We start from the raw sequence: 21,067 nt of genomic DNA on the forward strand, positions 1-21,067 counted from the left end.
GGACCACCCGGTCTGCGTGGAACATGCATAGATCGCTCCTGACTGACAGAGCTGCTAATTCCAAACTCGACGAGCAGAAGTAATAGCTACTAGAAAAACTACCTTGAAAGTGAGAAACTGCAGGGATGACTCCCTCAAAGGCTCGAACGGGGACGATGTAAGAGAAACGAGGACCTTGTTGAGGTCCCATGTGGGGAACCTGTGAACGGTAGGAGGGCACAGGTTGGAGGCGCCCTAAGGAAAGATCTAACCCTGGGGTGGTGAGAAAGGAACCGTAGTTATCACAGGAGACCACGGTTGAGAGAGCAGAAACTTGCCGTCTCAGGGTGTTAGGTGCGAGCCCCTTGCGAAGACCCTCCTGAAGAAATTCCAGGATCTGTGCCACCGAGGGAGAGAGGGGATTAACCTGAGACCCGCCACACCACTTGCAGAACCCTTTCCAAGTGGCATCATAAATTCGTGTGGTGGAAGGACGCCTGGCGGCCAAAATAGTGTCGATGACTTGAGTTGAAAGTTTCTCAGAAGTCAGACGGATCCGCCAACCTCCAGACGGCTAACTGGAGCCATTGAGGCTCCGGATGCAGAAGGGCCCCTGAGAGAGGGAGACCTTGTCCGGGGGATCCTCCATGGAGGCGCTATTGATAAGATGCGGAGATCCGCAAACCACGGTCGCCTGGGCTAATAGGGAGCCACCAGGAGAAGTTCTGCCCTCTCCTGAATGAGTTTTTGAACTACTCTGGGAACTAACGGGAGCGGAGGGAAGGCATATAGGAGCCCTGGGGGCTATGGGCAACGCAGAGCGTTGTGATTCTCCGACCTGTGAGACGGATACCGGGAGAAGAACCGTGGAAGCTGAGTGTTGGTCGGGGGAAGCGAAGAGGTCCACCACCGGAAGGCCGAATATTCTGGACGCTTCCTCGAAAAGGGATGGATGGAGACGCCATTCGCCTGGTCCACCGTGGGCCCTGCTCAGCCAGTCCGCCTGAGTATTGTCTACTCCGGAGATGTGTTCGGCTTTTAAGGATAGGAGGTTGGATTCTGCCCAGCGGCAAAGGCGCCGCTTCCCTCATTAGCTGGATGGACTGGGTGCCCCTTGCCTGTTGATATGGGCCTTGGCCGTGACATTGTCCGGTGAGCACCAGAACGTGATGTTTGCGGATCTGAGGAAAAGCTGCGCAGGGCCAGAAGGACGGCGTGAAGCTCTAGCCAATTGATGCTGCACCCTGCTCGGTCAGCCACCATTTGCCCTGTGCAGAGATCGAGTCGAGATGAGCGCCCAACCGGATAGGCTTGCGCCCATAGTGACGGTGAGTCGTTGAGGTTCCGCCAAGAGGTGGCCTCTGTTGATGGCGGGATTGGTCCACCAGAGAAGAGACGTGAGGACCCTTGGAGGGACCCTGACTTTGACCTCGAGTTGCTTCTTCCAGATCGTTGGAACGGGAGCAGGAACCATTGGAGGATCTGCTGTGTAGACGGGCCCAGGGAATAATGGAGATGCATGATACCATTTGCCCAACAATTTAGAGAGGTCCAACAAGGCCATCCTCCTTGAACGCCTGATCTGATTGACCAGGGCTTGAATGCTAAGGAACTCTCTCCGGAGAGAGGAAAACTCTCTGTGACACCGAATCAATTATGGCCCCCAAGTGGTTAATTCGAGTAGAAGGGGTAAGTTGGCTCTTTTGCCAATTGACTAGAAAACCAGTGTGCCCGTAAGGCTGAGAGGGTGACCCTGGTATCCCTGACTGCCTGGGATTTGGACGGGAGAGAATAAGAATATCGTCCAAGTAGCAGTGGAGGCGGACGGAACGGTCCTGAGATGGGCCGCCAGGGCCGCCAGGACCTTGGTGAAGGTCCGGGGCCGAAGCCAGACCAAAGGGTAGGGCCACGTATTGATAATGAAGGTTATTATGGCAGAACCTGAGGAATTTGTAATGGGAGGGCCTGATTGGAATGTGGAGGTATGCCTCCAAAGATCTATGGAAGATAACCAGTCTCCCCGCCTGGTGCCTAAGAGAATTGATTGCAAGGTGCATCTTGAATCTACGCTGGATGAGGTGACGGTTGAGCCGTTTCAAGTCTAGGATGGCTCTCCAACCCCCAGAGTGTTTGGGCACCACAAAGAGGTGGGAGAAAAACCCTTTCCCCTCTGGGCCGGAGGGACAGGTTGAATGGCCTGGACGTCAAGAAGATGATGAATGGCTGCATCCATTAGAGCCCGTTTGGAGGGATCCCTTGAGGAGGGGATGGGATGAAACAATCAGGGGGGCGGACCTGAACTCCAGGGCGAGATCAAACCTGATTGTGTCCCTAACCCATGCATCGGAGGTGGATATGTCCCATTGGGCGGCGAAGGGCTGAGGCGGCCGCCAATGGGGAGGGAGGAAGAGGGTCTACCTTCTACGGTAGGGCCTTCCTCCCGATCCCGGAATGGTCTCTTGTAGCCGCCACCGCGCCTGGTTCTGTCACCGGGTCCGAGCGGTCCTGAGACCGGAAGGAAGGAGGTTCTAGGGTATCTGGGCGGGAAGGGGGTTGGTAGAAGGGGCGGGGGAAGCTCCTCCGAAAGGGCTGGGGGCCCCTGGTCTCCGATTTTCAAAAGGGAGGGCAAATACTTTCTCTTACTGCGGCCCTCGACCAGCAGTGGTTCCAAAGCTGGTCCAAACAGTTTGTCTCCCGTAATGGGAGCAGTGGCCAGCTTGACCTTATTTCTTTACGTCCGCCTGCCAGTGTCTGAGCCATAGCATGCGGCGAGCCGTAACGTGACGTGATGGCCCTGGAAGAAAATTTTACCGACTGGTAAGTGGCGTCAGCGAGAACTCGGCTGCAGCCACTAACCGCTATATCCTGGTGAGCTCTCAGATTGGAAGCAGGGATGTGGTCCTTGAGCTGACGTAGCCAGCGGATGGAAGACCTGGTGAAATGAGGCGGCCGTAGCCGATTTAATGGCCCAGGCGTCAGATAGGTGGGCCTTACGCAGCGCCAGCTCCGCCCGCCTGTCCTCAGGCTTTAAGGCCTCTAGGGCCTCACTAGGGGTAGAGGAAGAAGCTAGACCCACAATGGGGTCATCAACCTCCGGGATATTCAGAAGGTTAGACAGAGCCGCATCGAGATTGAAGAATCTCTTGTCTTGGCTAGATGGAGCAGGAGGTGTCCCTGAGGAGGTAAGTTGCTTTGCAACCAGATCTACGAAGATGGGAGGGATGGGATGACCTCGGCTTCCACCACTGGTTGGGTGAAAATGGAGTCTTCTGGGCCCTCTTGGACTGGGGGGTTCAGCAGGGGACTGGGGAAGAAGGCCAGATACATTCTTGGCCTTAAGGAGGAGGGACTTGAACATATGTGGTTTGAACAGCCCCCCAAAGGTGGGTTGGTCGGGGAAGGACCTCGTCCTCCGACATCTCCCCTCCATGATGTCAGCCTCTAAGAGGGGTTCACTATAGCGGGAGGATCCCATCCGGGAATCCTCTTCCTCCTCCCTGAAATCCCCAAAGTCCCCTTCCTCCTCCATCTGGGCCCCAACCGGTGGAGGGCTATCCCTCTGAGAGAGTACCTGATCAGTTGGGGGACCGGTTGTGGAAGGGATCTGAGAGATAACGAATCGTGTTCAGAGGCTCGCGGAGAGAAGCCTGATCTGGACACGTGTTGTAGTGCCTCTGCTATGCCCTGGCGGATGGCTGATTCCATCCAAGCCTTGATGTGAGGTGAAACCTCGGAGGTAGAGGGTTCATCCTGGCGCAGACCAGCGGCTGTGGGTGTAAAGGTGGCTTCGGGGGTCCGTCTAGTCGGAGGTCCGGGGGTCGGAAGACCCTGAAGCGAACTGCGCCTAGGTAGGGAAGAAGGGTCTGAGGGAGAGGTAGAGCAGAGGTAGAAGGGGTTGGATGGGGAGGTATAGGCGCTCCGAGCGGACTCCTTGAACGCCGGTCGAACTCTTTTTCTAACGCTTTGTGGCGCCTCAAGGCATCACGTTGGGCGGCCTTGGAAGGTTCCTTGTCCTGTCTGGAGCCCTTAGGTTCCTTATCCTGCCTGCGCAAGTAGTGGGACTTTGCTTTAGCCTTCAAAGAAGGACGTTTAGAGGATTGTCGTCTGCCATGTTAGGTAACAATACTAGCAAAGGCGGTTGGCTCGCCCAGAATAGGCCTGGATGAGGCCGGGTGAAGGTGAAGCTGGCCCTCTCCCCTTTTGGAATTTGTAGTGTACAGAGATAACAGTAAGGTATCTAAATAATATAGTATGTACAGGAAAATAGATACTCTATTTGTAATTCCTTTGATTTCTTTTTGTTTGTTCTTTTTATCTTTTTCTCTCTTTTTTTTTTTTTGTACCCAATATATATACAGGTTATCCGTAAATATCTATATATCTATGAAAAAAATTATTACTGTACAAAAAACAGAAATTATTATTATTATTATTATTATTTTGCAAATATATTCCTTTTATTCTCGAACAGTAGCAGTAACTGGGTATCTCAGTACAGGCCGGATCAGTCAAATAAACGCCTGAGGCCTATGGTAGAAGAGGGCCTCTGGCAGCAGGCCTCCAGACAAGAGAAAACAAAACCGGAGGGGGCTGCAACTTCGCCCCGAAACGGACTGCGGGAGGCCAACTAAGATAAAAGAGCGAGCCAGGTAGAAAGAAATGGGCAGCAAAGCTTTGACCCAAGGCCTGGGGCTCTAATTCACCGCAGCTAGAACCAGAAAAAAGGCGCCCGACCACGAGGCGGAGCCAAAATGGCGACCGCGAGCTGAACCGTCGGGACGCCGGGACGGAAAAGGAGGGCTTTGCCGGTCAGCTCGGCACGCCTAGGGCCTTAGGGGCAATAACCCTCCCGGTCGGCGTTTGGGGTGGGGGAATCCAGCAGTAAAATGAAAGGAAAAACAACGCGTGCCACGAGGCAACGCGGAGGCAACGATGCGATCTGATAAGGATGGGGGAAGCGCTAAACGCGCTGCGCAGCATCGCAGCCGTCTCAGGGACGAGGGAAAATTTTCCTTAAGTCCAGACCCTTTGCGCAGGAGGAGAAAGAAGGCAAACCTTATCAGAATGTGAAATAGGAAGGAAAACTGCGATCAGCCAAGGAGCTCTCTAACACACAGCCTGACTCTTCGAGGCTGAGCAAAAGACTGGGGAGGCGCCCGCGATGTCACGTGAGGGGTGGAGCGTTTCCTCATCTAAAGCTCAGCCTGCAAGAAGAGGACTCGGAAGCATATCCCAGTCTCTGGATGCTCCGAGCGGCTCGAAGGAGAATTCTGGGATGCACCCAAATTTTGGTGCTTGTTGGAAGCCAAAATATTTCTTTCTTTTTTCTTTTTTACTATGTGCCAAAGCTTCATAGATTTATCTGTCATGTTCTTAGAAGGAATAAGAAACGATCCATTTTGGCATCAGCTGTTGAAGCTCCAACCTTCAGCTTTTGGCAACTTCTGTTTTCCACACTTTCTCGTTTAATGTTACTCATTCCACACACTAATTCCGTATATTTTCCCATGGTTGAATTTTTAGCATGGGTGCATGAAATAAAAGTGAGAAAATACCAAGAGAGGTCAGCAAAAGGACATGCTGTATCTAGAGCAGGGTGTGTCAAACTCGATTTAATTAGGGCCGCATCAGGGTTGTGTTTGACCTTGGGTGGGCATGGCCAGCATGATGTCATTTGTGTCGGGGACACCTGTGGTAGCCCAAGCACTCTGCCAGCGAAAATGGGTTCCCGAGCTCTGTTTTCAGCCGTGACGGCCTCCTGCAACCCTTCTGCCAGTGAAAACGGAGCTTGGGGGGACTGTATGCAGCCCTTGGGCCATTCCTTTGCTCTTTCCAGGGTCTACCCACAGGCCAAGTCTGGCCCTTGGGCCTTGCAGGCCTGATCTGGCTCTCGGGCCTTGAGTTTGACACCCCTGATCTAGACTATATACAGAACACACAAGGATCAGAAATAGATGCTGTTTGGAGGCAGTGTCCAAACTCAGGGAAATACAGCTACATGAAATGTTACTACTCTGGTCTAATCCACAACAGAAATGCTGCAATTTATTAAATCTCAGAGGAAAGGGGGGGCGGGAATTCTTAAGAGTCTGGGTGTCAATCAGGAGATTCAGACAGTTCAAATGAGTATAAAAATTTATTGCAAGCTTAAGCTCTCTACAAGAATCTGGCCAACTAACGATCAAGGGAAATGAGCGGGAGATAAGAGGGGCATTCAGGATGGGCTGGACTTAGATCTCTTGTGGACACAAAGAGACTTGAGACTTATGACATGTTTGACCCCCCCTCCCTTAGGCTCAGACTGGTCATCTCCTACACTGGGTGAATCAGTCAATGGTGTTTTTGCTTTAATGCAATTTATCTCGTTTGTTTGTTTTGGGCATAGGTTTGATTAGGCCTCAGGGAAGACTGCTCCCACAGGCAAATACAGGATTACTCAATTTACAATCTTGGCAACTTTGAGATGAAGGAATTTAGGAATTAAAGGGAGTGGCTGGCCCCAAGGTCACCCAGTTGGCCTTCATGCCTAAAACAGGAGTAGAGTTCATGGTATCTTGGTTTTGTAGTCCAGCACCTTCACCATTACACCAAACTGGATCTCTTATATGTTGGAAGTTATATTAAATTGACTTTGAGTTGCTGAAATAAATCCTCTCTCTCTCTTTCCTTTTTATCTATAAACATTCCATTTAAAAAACTCCATGCATTTATATTCATTTATATTCATTCATCCACCAAGAAAAATTTGGGATGAGACCCTTGACAATTCGATTTCCATTGGAATTCTATTTCTATTTTCCACTTTCCTTCCTCCATAAGTGCATGCCAGAAGTCAAACATATCCATTTAAGAAAGTAATTCTCAGGCAGAGCGGGTGGAAGAAAAGCTGAGCCAAAACAATGACACATTTTTCAGCTTTTCAAAAATTTATAATTAAATACTTTCACCCTGTAAAATATTAAACTGGAAGGAGAGCTACATCACTCCATATACTTCCAGCAAGAATGGAATATGCATGAGTCATTCAAATGTTTTTTAGTCCGGAAGTACTTTTTTTCAAAATGTTTCATATCACATAAACTTCTGTAGTTCAGGCAAAATAAAGGGGGAAAATTAATTTTCTAAGGACATTTTTCTAAGAGTGGAATTACTGCCCCAGATTTTGCTTGGGGCAGTAGTGAACAGCATTCATTGTCAAATTCTAGCAGGTAAGAGGCAAACTTTAAAAGATAGAAGGAATAGCTAATACAGTTAGTCCTCAATTTATGACTACAATCGTGCTCTATTGCTAAGCGAGACAGTTGTTAAATGAATATTGCCCCATTTTACAACTTTTCCAGCCACACTTGATAAGTGAATCACAGCAGTTGTTAAGTTAGTAACACGTTTGCTAAGTGGATCTGGCCTCCCATTGACTTTGCTTTGTCGCAAGGTCGCAAAAGGGGATTGTGTGATCCCAGAAAACGGCAACCATCACAAAGATGCATCGGTTGCCAAGCACTTGAGTTTTGATCAGATGACCCGCCACAGTCAAAAGTGTGAGAAAGAATTGCAAGCCACTTTTTTTCAGTGCTGTTGCGACTTCGAACGGTCGCTGAGCAAACAGTTGTTAAGCTGAGGACTAGCTGTATTTTGGAACGCGGACTAAGAATGGTCAACTCTTGAGGAGGCATCGAGGAGGGTTTTCTTGGCACTGATAGGGATATGGCTGAACACCGCCTTTTCCTCAAGGCAGTTTGCATTCTTGGAGGATGAGCCCTACCAAGACAATGGCCAGATAAGAGGGACTTCAAGTGGTTGAGAAAACAACGTGAAAAAATGTTTCAAGTCTCTCCCAGTTCACACACAGATAGAAAAGCAAAGCACATTCAGACAGGGGTGAGCTTCAACATTTTAGCCAAGGGTTCTCTGCCTGGTCATGGCCATGGTGGACGTGGACTAGTAGGCTTCCTGCAGCATGGCAGGGGGAGGCGTTTTTGTCTTTCCCAGGCTCCAGAGGTTTTCCTTGAGTCTCCAGAGGCTCTCCGGAAGCCAGAAACGGGCCCATTTCCAGCCTTCCAGAACTTCTGGGAGGCCCATTTTTCACCCTCCCCGAGCCTCCATGCACACCCTGCACTTTTCTGCATCCAAATGGGCCACGTGGGGACTCCTGGGAGGAGACGGATGGGGGCCCCAGCCAGGAGTGGGGTTTGGAGTTCTCCAAATTGCACAGAATCTTAGCTAGGGGCTCTCCTGAATCCCTGCGAATACCCAGCAGCCCACCCCTGGCACTCAGACCTGCAAACTTCTGATACTGTAGAGGTTTCAACATAAGGAATCCTGATCTATGTGGCATTGGTTTCATAAACTAGTCTAGCTTGAAGAAACATCTGGTGATCTTCCTTCACCATGTCTATGGAGATTCTCAATCATCCAGGTAATGGTTGTCCCAAATGTGCTTTTTTTTCCAAAAGGCAACTCGAGTCTTTCTTCTTTGAGAACATTTTGCTTCCCATCAAAGAAGCTTCTTCAATTCTACTTAACTGGTGGGGAATGGAAGGATTTGCAAAGAATATACCGTATATACTCGAGTATAAGTTGACCCGAATATAAGCCGAGGCACCTAATTTTACCACAAAAACTGGGAAAACTTATTGACTCGAGTATAAGCCGAGGTGGGAAATGCAGCAGCTACTGGTAAATTCAAAAATAAAAATAATTAATTTGGGAAACGATCTCACTATCATGAAAGGTTTAATTGATTCACTAACCCAAAAGAAGAAGATGATGATGACAGCGGGAGGCAGGAATCGCTCTCTTCCCCTCCCCTCGGAGGCCCCCTGAGTCAGGAGTCACTACCGCCGGCGTGGCCCCAGTCCCGCCGCCTCGGAAAGGAAAGGCAAAAGGAAGAGCCGCGGCAGCTGCAACGGCAGCAGCGGCACCGGAGGCTCAGGCTCAGCAGCTCCTGGTTTTGCCCCACCCTTCCCAAGGCAACGCGGGACCGAGCCGCACCGGTGGCAGCAACTCCGACAGCCCCAGCCGGACACCTGAGCGGAGCCGGGCGGAACTGCCTGTTGCCGCCGTGGGCGCGCCTGGGCGCCCGGCTGCCCAAGAAAGAACAGGGCGGCGCCGGACCATCGGAGAAGCGGAGCAAAGCCGAGACCAGCAGCCACCTCCTCGGTGCAGAAAGCCTCCCCCAACCAGCCGGCCGATCTCCTCCTCCTTGGCCACACAGAACAAACAGGCAGAGAGGAGGAGAGCAGCTGGCCAGCCGGGAGGCCTCCCGTGCTGCGAAAGAGGCAGCCAACGATCTCTGGTGCCGCCCTGCTCCATGCGCTGGCTGCTCGGACTTGCCGGGCCCGGCACATAGAACAGGCGGTGCCGGATGCTGGAGAAGCCGAGGCGGAGCCGAAGCCACCTCGGTTTGCGTTGTTTTCTGAGCCCGCGAGCCTAGAGCCAGGCGCTTTCATTGCACGGCGGAGCTTCTTATCTAGGGAAAAACCGGGCGTCGTTGCTGCCCCCTGAGGGGAGGGCAATTCTGGGCTGCGCGATTGGGGACTTCGTGGCTTTGGGTGGGTGGGTGGGTGGGAGCGAGGACGGACGGACTCCGTGAAGTGGGGCTTGCCTGCCCTTGCTGGCTGCCTCTGCTTCCTTAGGGGCGGGAAGGGGGCTCATCTGGACCAAGGGTGAGTCTCCCCTCAGTTTCCCCTGAAGGATCTTCCGTCGCTTTTGCCTTCTCCCTACATCTTCCCTCTGTTAAAATTCCCCCCACACACACACTTATTTTCGGGCGGATAGATTTCGTGTCTGAGCATTCTCACATGACGGTGGGTCTCCCCCTAAAAACAGTTAAAAAGGAAAAATATATCCTCATGCAAGAACTTTTCTGCTTCGATTACCCCCATGCTTAAAAGTTACAAAGGAAACACGGAAGCAGGGAAGTGCCTGCCCAGCTCCCGGAGCTCCACACCATATTTTTCAGAGGGAATCTGACTCGAGTATAAGCCGAGGGGATTTTTCAGCACAAAAAAATGGGCTGAAAAACTCGGCTTATACTCGAGTATATACGGTACATAATCTCCAGTTAGTTAGAACTGAAGAAGTTTCTTGGGTGAGAAGTGAGGCTTTTCAAAGGAAAAAAACAAGAACATCTGGAAAATAAAGCACTTTGGGGGTTTTCTTCAGCATGTTTCAGGAGCCAAAATATACTAAAATCATTTCCCTTTCTTTAGAGCTATGTTAAAAGTGAATAAGAATAGAGTAAGAATAAAATATGATGGTGTGTATTTCAATATACATATCTGAATGCTCTGAATTTAATTTAATGGGGAAAGGGGTGAAGGAGAACTCAGACTTCATAAAAAACCTCAAACCTTGCTCTGGAATGTAAAGTGAAATTAAATGTTTAGCTCTTGAAAGCAGAGAGGGGAAAAAAGTTTGATTACATAATTCTACAATAACCTTCAAGACCTGGAAGCAGAGTTTTCTAGAAAGGGATTATTTTAATCTCTTTTTAAAGCCAACCTCATGATTTTTGGGGTTGTGGGAGCAGGCCTATGGGATAATTGGAAACTTCAGGATTTTTTTTCATGCAAGAAATTTCTAAGCTCTCTCTCTCCCGCTCCTTGCTAGCTTCTAAATGCCAGTCACAACCTGAAGGAAGCACTCAATTCTTTGGATAGGGAATCCACTTAACATGATTACAATCAACTTCAGCTTTTTGTATCTCTGTATCTCTGCTCAGATTCTACATTTCAAGATCTAAGTTCCAGGCAGAGAAGACTTATTTTTAATCGTGGATTATCTCACACTGATCCATAGTTTTATCAACATCTCAACCCAACTTTCTTCTACATTAATGGATGCTAGATGTTTGAATCCCCCCCCCATTTTTTTTACCCTTATCAAAGGTTTTCCAGCCATACAAATGTCAAGACAACGCCTCTAAACCTCTAAACAAAACTCATCCGCTGCTCTTTTCTTGGCTGCTGTCAAGACAATCTATTTCCATTTCAGTTCCAGGCCTTACTCCAAAACAATGTTACACATAGAAGTGAGATCAATTAAAACAGATGTTAAGCCTGTTGCCTATTGTTTCCATGCTGTGCATTCCAAGGAGGCCAATAGAAGACTTCCCTCTCATTGGAAAATAGCTGTACATTCATATAGTAAGCAGGTTGTGGATCTGCGATGTATTTTATTCATACTTTACATGGTTGAAGTTACCAAAACTGTACCATAGAAACCTTTTTGACTATTTCTCTGGCCCTTCTAAGATCTATACCCAATCTGGCTATTCCTTGAGTTGTCTTAGGAAGGCTATGTCAGTATAGTTGTAATTTTGGGGAAAGGCTATCCCTTCCCTTATGGCAATCAGAAAATTCCAGTTTTGTCTAGTAGTGAAGAAGGTTGGGAATCGCTGTAAGTACTGAGGCAGTAATTGCAATACAAGATAGTATTTCTAGCTTAGGGTCAAACTGTGGATCCTTGATGGTCTCTGAGCTTGGTTGTTTTCTTGCAGTCATTTCATTACCCTTTCCGAGTTTATCAATGAAAGGTTTGCAAGGAAACAACCTAGCTCAGAGAATTCCAAGGAACCCAGTAATTGTATTATGCCAAGATCAGAACAGCTTTTATTGGGGTCCTCCATAATTTTTAGAAGTCTGGAAAGGGGCGAAGAGAGGAGAAAGTTGAAGAAACATTGCTTTAGATCAGGGGTCGCCAACCTTTTGGACCTCAAGGATCACCAAACTCATAATTTTAAATCCCGCGGATCACTAACATGAATCTTGACTGATGGTGGCTTGCTGACATTGGTGGGAAAGTCGGTTCCATATTCCAGAGCTGCAGTAGTCACAGGACTGGCCCTTTGGTCATCCCGGAGCAGCTGCTCTTCCATCCAGGTGCACCAGCCTGCCATGGACTGGAGGAGGTGCTCTGGGATGACCAAAGGGCCAGTCCTGTGACTACTGCAGCTCTGGAATATGGGACCGACTTTCCCACCAATGTCAGCAAGCCACCCCAGGGCGGATTTCCTTCCCCCGCTGTTGGTCTTATCTTCCAGTTCCAGCTCACATGGTTCTACTCAAGGTAAGGTTTGCACTCAGCCAAAGGGTGGGGGCCAGAGGGTGGGCAGGCCATGTGGGTAGCACAGCCTGGATTAATTGCTTGGGGGGGTGCTTTGGGGGGACATTTCTCTGCAGATCACCAAAATTTTCTCACTGGTTGGCGACCACTGCTTTAGACCAACTGCTTGGCACTGGAGAAGGCTTCAACTCTTTATCCATACTCTGCAGTTTTATCCATAATGAGCTGCTTAAATCTTCGTTTTGGTCTCTTTTACTTGATCTGAGTTGACTGATTTAAGTTCCCAGGGGAAAGAATGGGAAAGTTTTGAAGTCCTTATCTGGATTCTAATTAAAGCATATTTTTTCATGAAGGAAAGTTGGGGCGATGCCTACCTGAGAAATTAAGCGGTTTTCCAAGTGATTTCAACCTGTCAGGTCTTGACTAAAGACCAACCAAAGCCATAGTTTTAAGCCTCCAGCAATCCAGTCAGGGTGTTGTACTTAATTCCTTGGGCTTTAGATGCTGTGAAGTCAAGTAGAGTTCATTCTTTCCCAGCCTCTTTCCCACAGAAGATGGTGAAATTAATAAGACAGGCATCAAATTAAGTGAGATCAGATCTTAGTGCTCAAGGTATGAGGATTTTTTGGGGAAAGGAAGAGAACAAAGGGAGGCTCAGCCAATCTCATTGTACACGTTATATTCTGATAATAAAGGTAATAATAGAGAAGCCTTTCCTACTATCATAACCTAAAATCAAAGATACAGCACTGGGCTCATGCAACACTCTATATTAAATTTACAGAATACTGTGGCTATCAGGATTCCAGCAGTTACCCCCAATTAAATCATGAGTCTCAAGCCAAACTTCCAAAACTTCAAAGGATTTATTGGGAGTTAACATGTCTGACACTGCCTGGGTGTAGCCAACTCTGAGACACATCATTCATTGTCACCCTTGATCCTGGTTTTCCCCCCACCCCCTGGGTGTATTCATAATTCATATTCTCCAATGAGGCACATCCATAGTCAAGAGTCATCAATCATGTTCTCCAGTTAGATTTTTGCACAGCAGAAACTTCAGTCACCTAGTTACTATCTCTGAAAAACTATGTATGGAATGCACTTTCGATTTCCAAGCTGCTGCACTGCTCTTTCAAACCCCTTTCCCCCCTCCCTTTCTGTTGGCAACTCTAAAACGACCATAGAAATATTTTATGAGTTGACAGTGGCAACATAATCCACAATATTACTACTTGATGTGATGGTCAGATCCATACAAGAAGAAGAAACAATTACTGGTCTCCTACAACCACAATCCCCCACTTTTTAGCCTAACCTAACCCATTATAAAAACTCAGAAACTTTGTTTCATGAAATTGATGAAACTGTTACATTTTCTGCTGTTCAATCTTCAGAGGGAGATCTTTAATGAACTGCATAGATGACTTACTGTGGTGGTGGATTCACTTTCTATGAATCTATGAATGTTGGTAGCAGGAAGCTAAGAATCTGAAGCATTGAAACCCAAGTGGTCTCAATGACTCTGGAAAGAGTGCTTATGACCAGATAATTGCAAGGAATATAAATTCTTCCATCCTCCACCATTCAGTCAGAACTGAAGAAGCTTCTTGGATGAGAAGTGAAACACATTCAAGGAAAGTCTGTAGAGATTCTCAGTCATCCAGGCCATGGTTGTCCCAAAGATGCTTTTTCTCAGGTGACCCTGAGGACACAGATACATGTTTCAACGACCCTCTAAAAGGATGCAAATGACCAGCTATCTGCAAGGAATATCAATCCTTCCATTCCCCACTATCCTGTCAGAGCTGAAGAAGCTTCTTGGGTGAGAAGCAAAACATCTTCAAAAGAAAAAACAAGAAAAGTCCAGTTGCCTCTTGAAAAAGTTGTCCTTTGGGACAACCATGACCTGGATGACTGAGAATCTCCGTAGACATTTAAATGAAACACTGAAATCCAACCCCTTACTTTCTATGAAACTAGGAATATCAGCAGTAAGAAACTGCGAACCTAAAATGCTGAAATTCATATGCCTCTTCTTCTCTTGCTGTGTTTTTGTTCTGTGCCCTCATCGTAGGGAACAAGAAACAAAGAACCAGGACTGTAGCAAAACAGAATGAAATAAACATGCATGCAACATTTCAAAAAGGAAGGAAGGCAGGCAGGCAGGCAGGAAAACAGTTTATGAGGATTACGTTTGCATCTCTGCTGGTTTTATGATAATTAAGTAACATGACAGGAGACTGGAGAGCCCAAATGTATTGAAAGAATTGTCCTAGCAGGATAGCAGTGAACTTAGCTGTCAAATGCTTGAGTCAGGCACTATTCCAGCCTCCTGTTAAAAGGTACAGCTGCCAATCTATACCATGCTCACCAGCAAGGGAATCCTGTGGTGACAAACCGCTCTGCCAATTCTGTGTGACAGGAAAGAGATGCTGATCAGCCATATAGAGAACCTGAGAGGCCCCTTTATTAATTTATCAGCAACTCCAAATGCGGAGAAGACCATCTGTTCAGAGAGGGACCAGAGCCCAATCTGTCAGCAATTTCTAATCTTAATTGCTGAATTAGATGAGTCTAAACTGGAGCAAATTGGTTACTGTCATACATGTGTACAACTGTCTGTTGAAACCTGGCATCCTCTATTTCTTGTTTTGAAAGTTGTTCGATCCAAAATATTCTTGAAATGTGTGCACAACTAGACACGTACAAAAATCTTCCTTAAAAAGAGTAACCAAAAACTAACCTTAATTCATGATAGTATTGTCGAATGTATTTTAATCCACTAATAAATGCTATTTACCGGTCAGCATATTCTAATTAAAAGTTTGCATCCTATATGAAACTTGGAATTTCACACCACACTGCTATAATTTAAAGCAGAAAGAGGTTTTCCCTAACTAGAGCCCTAATATATAGACTATGCCAGAAAAATCATTATCTATACTCAAGAGGCATGCAAAGGGATTGTAACATAGGGAAGAATTTTCAACCTAGATCTGTTCAGATAAGTTGGATTTAAATTTCTTGAGTCTCTGCTAGCATGGCTATTGCCAATTCTTTCGGTGGAATATGAAAAGTTGTTATTATAATTACACTAAGAAGATAATGCTAGTGGCTGAAACACAGAGATAATCAAACATCTTGCCAGGAAACCATCAAGACCTAGAACTAAGGAGAAATTTCTTGACAGTTAGAACAGTTAATCATGGGTTGCCTGTAGAAATTATGGGCCCTCTAACTTAGGAGGTTTTTAAGAAAAGATTGGACAGCCATTTGCCTGAAATTGGTATAGGGTATCCCACTTGTGCAGGGGGTTGAATTAGAAGGCCACTGGGGTCCTTTCCAATTCTGTTATTCTATTAAGACAGTGTGGGTTATTCTGACCTCTCATCTCCATGTTATTCTTATTAGAGCTTAGATTGATAGATTAGATCAGTTTTTCTCAACCTTGGCAACTTTAAGAAGTGTGGATGTCAACTCCCAGAATTCCGGAATTCTCCCAGCTTGCTGATTGGGAAATTATAAGAGTTTGTCCACATCTCTTAAAGTTGCCAAGATTGAGCAACACTGGGTTAGACTAAGAAAGTAAACTCTTCATCCAAAATAGTCAGTGAAAACAGAGATCTATGGAACGATCCCAACTTTTCTTTGCAACAACACATTCTTCAACACAGAGATAAAAGAGCCAGCTTAGGAAACATGCACCAATGCTCAATATACAGTACAAAACCCTGTTATTAATTTTTAATTTATCTTTTCCATGATCAATGAATTCTTTTCTTTGTAATATATAATAGATAGTAGACATTCCAATAAACTAGCTGTTGGGCTCTGGAGAAGAATAAACTAATCTTCTACTTTAAATTTAGTTCTCTTACAGGGTCATCACGGAGATGACCAATCTAACTTCCATGCGTACAGGTATATAGATATTTCTCTCTGATCGTTGCAACGGATCTTGAAATGTGTATATTTAATAATAATTTAAAAAACCCTACTGGGCTAAGAATAACTTTCCCTTTTGCTTGTTTGTTTAATTTGGGTGCTGAACCAGTTCACACAATAAATGGCACCATGTTTTTAACACAAGAGTTGAGTATCCCATGTGTACACTAAGGGAAAAGGAACCAAACTTAGCATGCTACATGAAGGCAGACTACTGTGTATCTTTAATTGGCCTACTTAGAGGAAAAGCTGCTTGTAGACTTTTTGAGTGGCAATTTCTCACTTGCAAGTCAGTGCTTGTAGAGTTTGAGAGACTCTGGAGGGAGTTACCTTCTTCCCTTCGGAACAGCTGTTGAATTTCTTTTTCCTTTTTTACGGAAAAAAAAACTGTAGTTAAAAAAACACTGTTGCATATTTACACAATGTATAGATATGAAACTTTTGTTGTTGTTGGCTTTGGTTCAAGAGCTTCCAACTAGGAAGTCACTCTCAGAAAGCTAACTGTCAGTAGGTGATACTTTGTAATTTTTTTTCTCATTTCCTCTCAACACTCATATCTGATCAGGGCAAGATGTGAAAGAACAAAACAAGCAGCTACTTAGCAAAAGTTAAAAAGTTCTACTTCCCTTTTGCTCTTGACTAAACTGATACACATACCAGATGTTTCACAGTCAAACCTCATGCTAAACATTGGCTCGATTTCTTAGTGCATGAAACCAGGGTTATCTGATTTAAGGTACAATTTGCTGAACCAGCATAATGCACTGAACAAGCCCTGTTGTTCTTTAATACACACTTCAACTCAGTTAACTAGGAAGCAAGAATAACCAAGCCTAGAAACCTTGACCACAATTGAGCCCAAATTTCTTTTGCTAAGCAAGACAGTTTTCAAGTTTTGCCTCATTTTACAACCTTTCTTGCCACAGTTGTTCAGCGAATCATTGCAGTTGTGAAGTTGGTAACACGGTTGTTAAGTGAAACTGACTTCCCCATTGATTTGGCATGTCAGAAGGTCACAAAAAGCGATCACATGACTCCAGGATGCTGCCACCAGCATAAATACATGCCGGTTGCCAAAGCATCCAAGTTCTGATCATCCTGCAACAGTTGTGTGAAAAATAGCCATGCCATTTTTTTTCTCAGTGCTACTGTAACTTGGAACGGTCACTAAACGAATGTTGTAAGTTGAAGACTAGCTGTGTTGTGCAACAGAGGTGGTATTCAGCAGGTTCTGACCAGTTCTGGAGAACTGATGGCACAAATGTTGAGTAGTTTGGAGAACCGGCAAATACCACCTCTGACTGGCCCTGCCAACCCCATCTAGTCTCTGCCTCCCCAGTCCCAGCTGATCAGCTGGGTCTTCTTTTGTTGCCCTGCACAGGAGAACAGAGCTGGAAAGTAGGTTAGTGGGGTTGGGAGGGAATGCGGATTTTGCAGTATCCTTCCCCTGCCACACCCACCAAGCCACGCCCACAGAACCAGTAGTAAAAAAATTTAAATCCCACCACCTGCTTCTGAGTAAATGCATGGTGGAGACATCCCTGTTCTGGAAGTATTGGGATCACAGAGCCCACAAGCGTCGGATTGGGGGGGGGGGCTTTGAGGTGCACATTCTGAGTTTAGTAAACTATTCCTGGATGCCAAGTCGGAAAAAGAACAACCACAAATACTCTGCATTTTACTTGCTATAATTAAAACCTTCATGCAACCACTGCCTTTCCGCACAGCTTCCAAGGCTGCTTGCAAATATAACCCCCCTTTTTAAAAAAAGTTCAAATATGCTTTTTAAAGGCCAACATCCTTTAATCCATGCTGCTCTCAGCTGGGGTGATGTGAGCTAAAGGTAACAGTCTCGCCTCCTCCCTGTTCCCATCATTCAGACTTCCAGCACAGGTAGTCCTCGACTTACGGCCACAAAAACTGAGTCCAAAAATTTACGTTGCTAAGTGTGACAATGGTTAATTTCTGCCACCTTTCTTGCCACCGTGGTTAAGCAAATCACTGAAGCTGTTAAGTTGGTCACATGGTTGTTAAAGGGAATCCGGTTTCCACCATCAGGTGGTCACACAAAGAGGGAATCACACCACCCCGGGACAACATTGCCAACGTCATAAATACGAGTCAGTTGCCAAGTGTCCGGACTTTGGATCAGGTGACCCATGGGGATACTTAACAGAGTTGGACAGGACCTTGTAAGGTCATCTAGTCCAGGGATCGCCAACCTTTTGGAACTCAGGGACCACCAAACTCATAATTTTAAATCCCGCGGACCAGAGACCCTGGGAAAATCCCAAAAAAAGTCTGGAGAAAAATTCCCCACCCCGTTTTCCTACTGATTGACCATTCTTTATTCTTTATTTGGGATCGCAGGATACCGTCTCCAGCTCTGCTCTCAGGGGGAGAGACTTTTGGATTCATGCAAGGAAAGCAGCAGAAGCAGCAGAAGTCTTTCTTTCACTCTTCCAAACTCCGCCAGAAATGAGTCTTGTTGTGCCGGCGCAGCCTCTTGGAGCAGAAGGCCTTGCAGGGTCCCAAAGACTCATTTCTGGCAGGGTTCGGGGGGGGGAAGAAAGAAAGACTTTTGCTGCTTTCCTTGCGTGCAGCCAAAAGCAGAAGAAAGAAGTGGAAAGAAGCGGAAAGAAGCAGCCAGGTGGCCAGGCCAGGCGAGTGGGGCAAGTGGGGGCAAGTCCCCCCCTCCGCCCTTTCCCCCCTTCCCTCACTACCTCATGTTGTTCGCAACGCAAGTGACACAAGCCTTGTGTTCCTGTGCAGCCTGGATTAATTGCTTTGGGGGTGTTTTGGGGGTGACATCGCTCTGCAGACCACCAAAATTTTATTGCAGACCACCAGTGGTCCCCGGCCCACTGGTTGGCAACCACTGGTCTAGTCCAACCCCCACAAGCAGAAGACCCTACACTATTTGTGACAGATGGCAGTCCAATCTCTTCTTGAAAGCTTCCAGTGACGAAGCTCCCACAACTTCAGCAAAAAGGTCATAAGTCGCTTTCCTCCCCGCCCCCCAGCACCATTGTAACTTCGGTCACTAAACGAACTGGTGGTAAGTTCGAGGACTACCCGGTACTGATCTACCAAGCCATTTTTATCCTCAATTCAAAGGGTGACCCATAGGGGTGCTTAACAAAATAACAGAGTTGGAAGGGACCTTATAGGTCATCTAGTCCAACCCCCGCAACCCCAAGCAGGAGACACTGGCCTACAACCGTTTGTGACAGATGTCAGTCCAGTCTCTTCTTGAAAGCTTCCAGCTAGGATCTTCTGCAAAATGGTCATACATCGCTTTCCTTCCCCCCCACTCCACCTCCCCAGCGCCGTTGTAACTTCGGTCACTAAACGAACTGGTGGTAAGTTCGAGGACTACCCGGTATTGTTCTATGGAGCCATTTTTATCCTCAATTCGAAGGGCAGCCGGAGATTCGACCGGCTGATCGTCGGAATGCCGGCTCCGCCCGCGGAGTCTCCGGAGACCCAAACGAGGGAGCGGCAAGGGGTTTAAAAACAGGCGGCGGCGCACGTGGCGAGGCTTCGTTTCTTAAGGGAAAAAGGCGGGGGTGGGTGCGGTGGGCGCCTTCTTTCCTTTTTCCCTCTCGGCGACCCCGGAGCGCCTCTCCTCCCGCCGCTCCCTTTCGCTCTGGCAAAGCCCCGCCAGCCCGGTTCGTAACCCGGGAGAGCTGCCACCCACCCACCCCGTAACTCAGTCGAGCCCTCTCGCGACACAAACACACACTCACTCACACACACACAAAAAAACTAGGAACACACACAGTTCGGTCTCTTGTCAGGCGGCGGCTGAGGAAAAGCGCCGCTTCCTGAGGCCAGGCGGGACCCGAAAAAGGCGCGGGAGAAGGAAAAGTCACGGCCAGCAGTTCTCCTCAGGTCGGGCCGAATGGCCTCCCCACCTTCGGCGGGACCCCGGCCGCTAAAAGCACAAGAGAGCCGGGTCCTCGCTTCCCTCCCGCCCCCTTCAGGCTGCCTTTTCCCCCTCACGGCGCCTTCTTTTTTTGCCCCGGCTGTGCTTCACATATCCCGGCCCGAAAGTTGGACCCTTCTTCTTCTTCTTCTTGGCCCGCCTTCTCCACCTCCCCGCCTCGAGCCCGGAGGCGCCTCGAACTGCCTCCACACGTTCAAAGCGGGGAGCCCCAACTCGCGCTCGTTTTCCCCCGCAAGGCAGGCGTTTCCCTCCTCCGCCCCGAGGCTGCAGTTCCCAAGACGCCGCCTTTCCTCGGCTGACTCCCCGAAGCGCCCGTTCGGCTGCCCGCCGCCGCGGAGCCCTAGACCCTTTCCACACACACCCCGGCACCGTTCCCACGTTCGAGTGGCGAGACACACGGGTCAGAGAGAGAGAGAGAGGCTTCCCTAAACCCGGGCGTTCCTTATCTGCCCCGCCGCGGAGTCTCCTTCGCCCGACCCGGCTCTTTCTTCCCCCACAGAGCCGCGTCTCTTCTCCGCCCCATGAGGGAAACCCGCCCGGGAAAGGGCAGCCCGGCTGAGGCGGCGCAACAATCGGCCGCCTCTCCCGCGGTCGCGCCCCCTCACCCTTCAGCCCGGTTCTTTCCCGAGCGGGGAAGCTCCTTGCCAAGAAGCGGAGCTCCGCGGCGCCTAACGCCGCCGAACAAGCAGGCAGGCAGGCAGGCAGTTCCGCTCACTCACCGCGTCCGCCTCCAGGCAGCTCGCCCGCCTCTGCCTTTGCCTTTCCGAAGTGGCCGCCACTGCCGCCGCCGCCGCCGCTCGCGACTCCAAGCCAGCCGCGGGGCCTCCTTTTTTGGCTCCGGGCGGCGCCGACACAGCCCCTTCACCGCCGACACAGCCACCGCCTCCTCCTCCTCTTCCTCCTCCCCGCGAGCCCTGCCTGCCTGCCTGCCCTAATATAGCTCTCCCTCCCCGACAAAGCCACGTGGATGCGAGCGAGCAAAGCGAGCGCAAAACTGGCTCTCGGAGGGTCCGCAGCGGCGGCTGCCTTCTCGCGCCCGGGGATCGGAAAGGGGGTTCTCGGGCCGAGCTGGCGGACTGGGATAGCGCGCGCGCGGGTGTGTGTATGTGTTTGTGTGGGTGAGCG

At 48.4% G+C, this 21,067-nt stretch overlaps 1 protein-coding gene across 2 annotated transcripts in view; it reads right to left on the reverse strand.

Annotated features, from left to right (window-relative positions):
* Positions 1 to 20,861, reverse strand: part of ST3GAL1 (ST3 beta-galactoside alpha-2,3-sialyltransferase 1) — a 112,392-nt gene extending 91,531 nt beyond the window's left edge. Inside the window, exon 1 of one of the 2 annotated variants that reach the window (XM_026678524.2) lies at positions 20,662 to 20,861. The gene's annotated coding sequence lies outside the window, so the exon portion shown is untranslated. The remainder of the gene's footprint in view (positions 1 to 20,661) is intronic. The other variant, XM_087962217.1, reaches the window with a different exon arrangement.
* Positions 20,862 to 21,067: the final 206 nt, after the last annotated feature.

Source organism: Notechis scutatus, chromosome 3, assembly GCF_049901735.1.
Source record: "Notechis scutatus isolate UNSWTSFEM ecotype Mainland chromosome 3, rNotScu1.2, whole genome shotgun sequence".
Lineage (NCBI taxonomy): Eukaryota > Metazoa > Chordata > Lepidosauria > Squamata > Elapidae > Notechis > Notechis scutatus.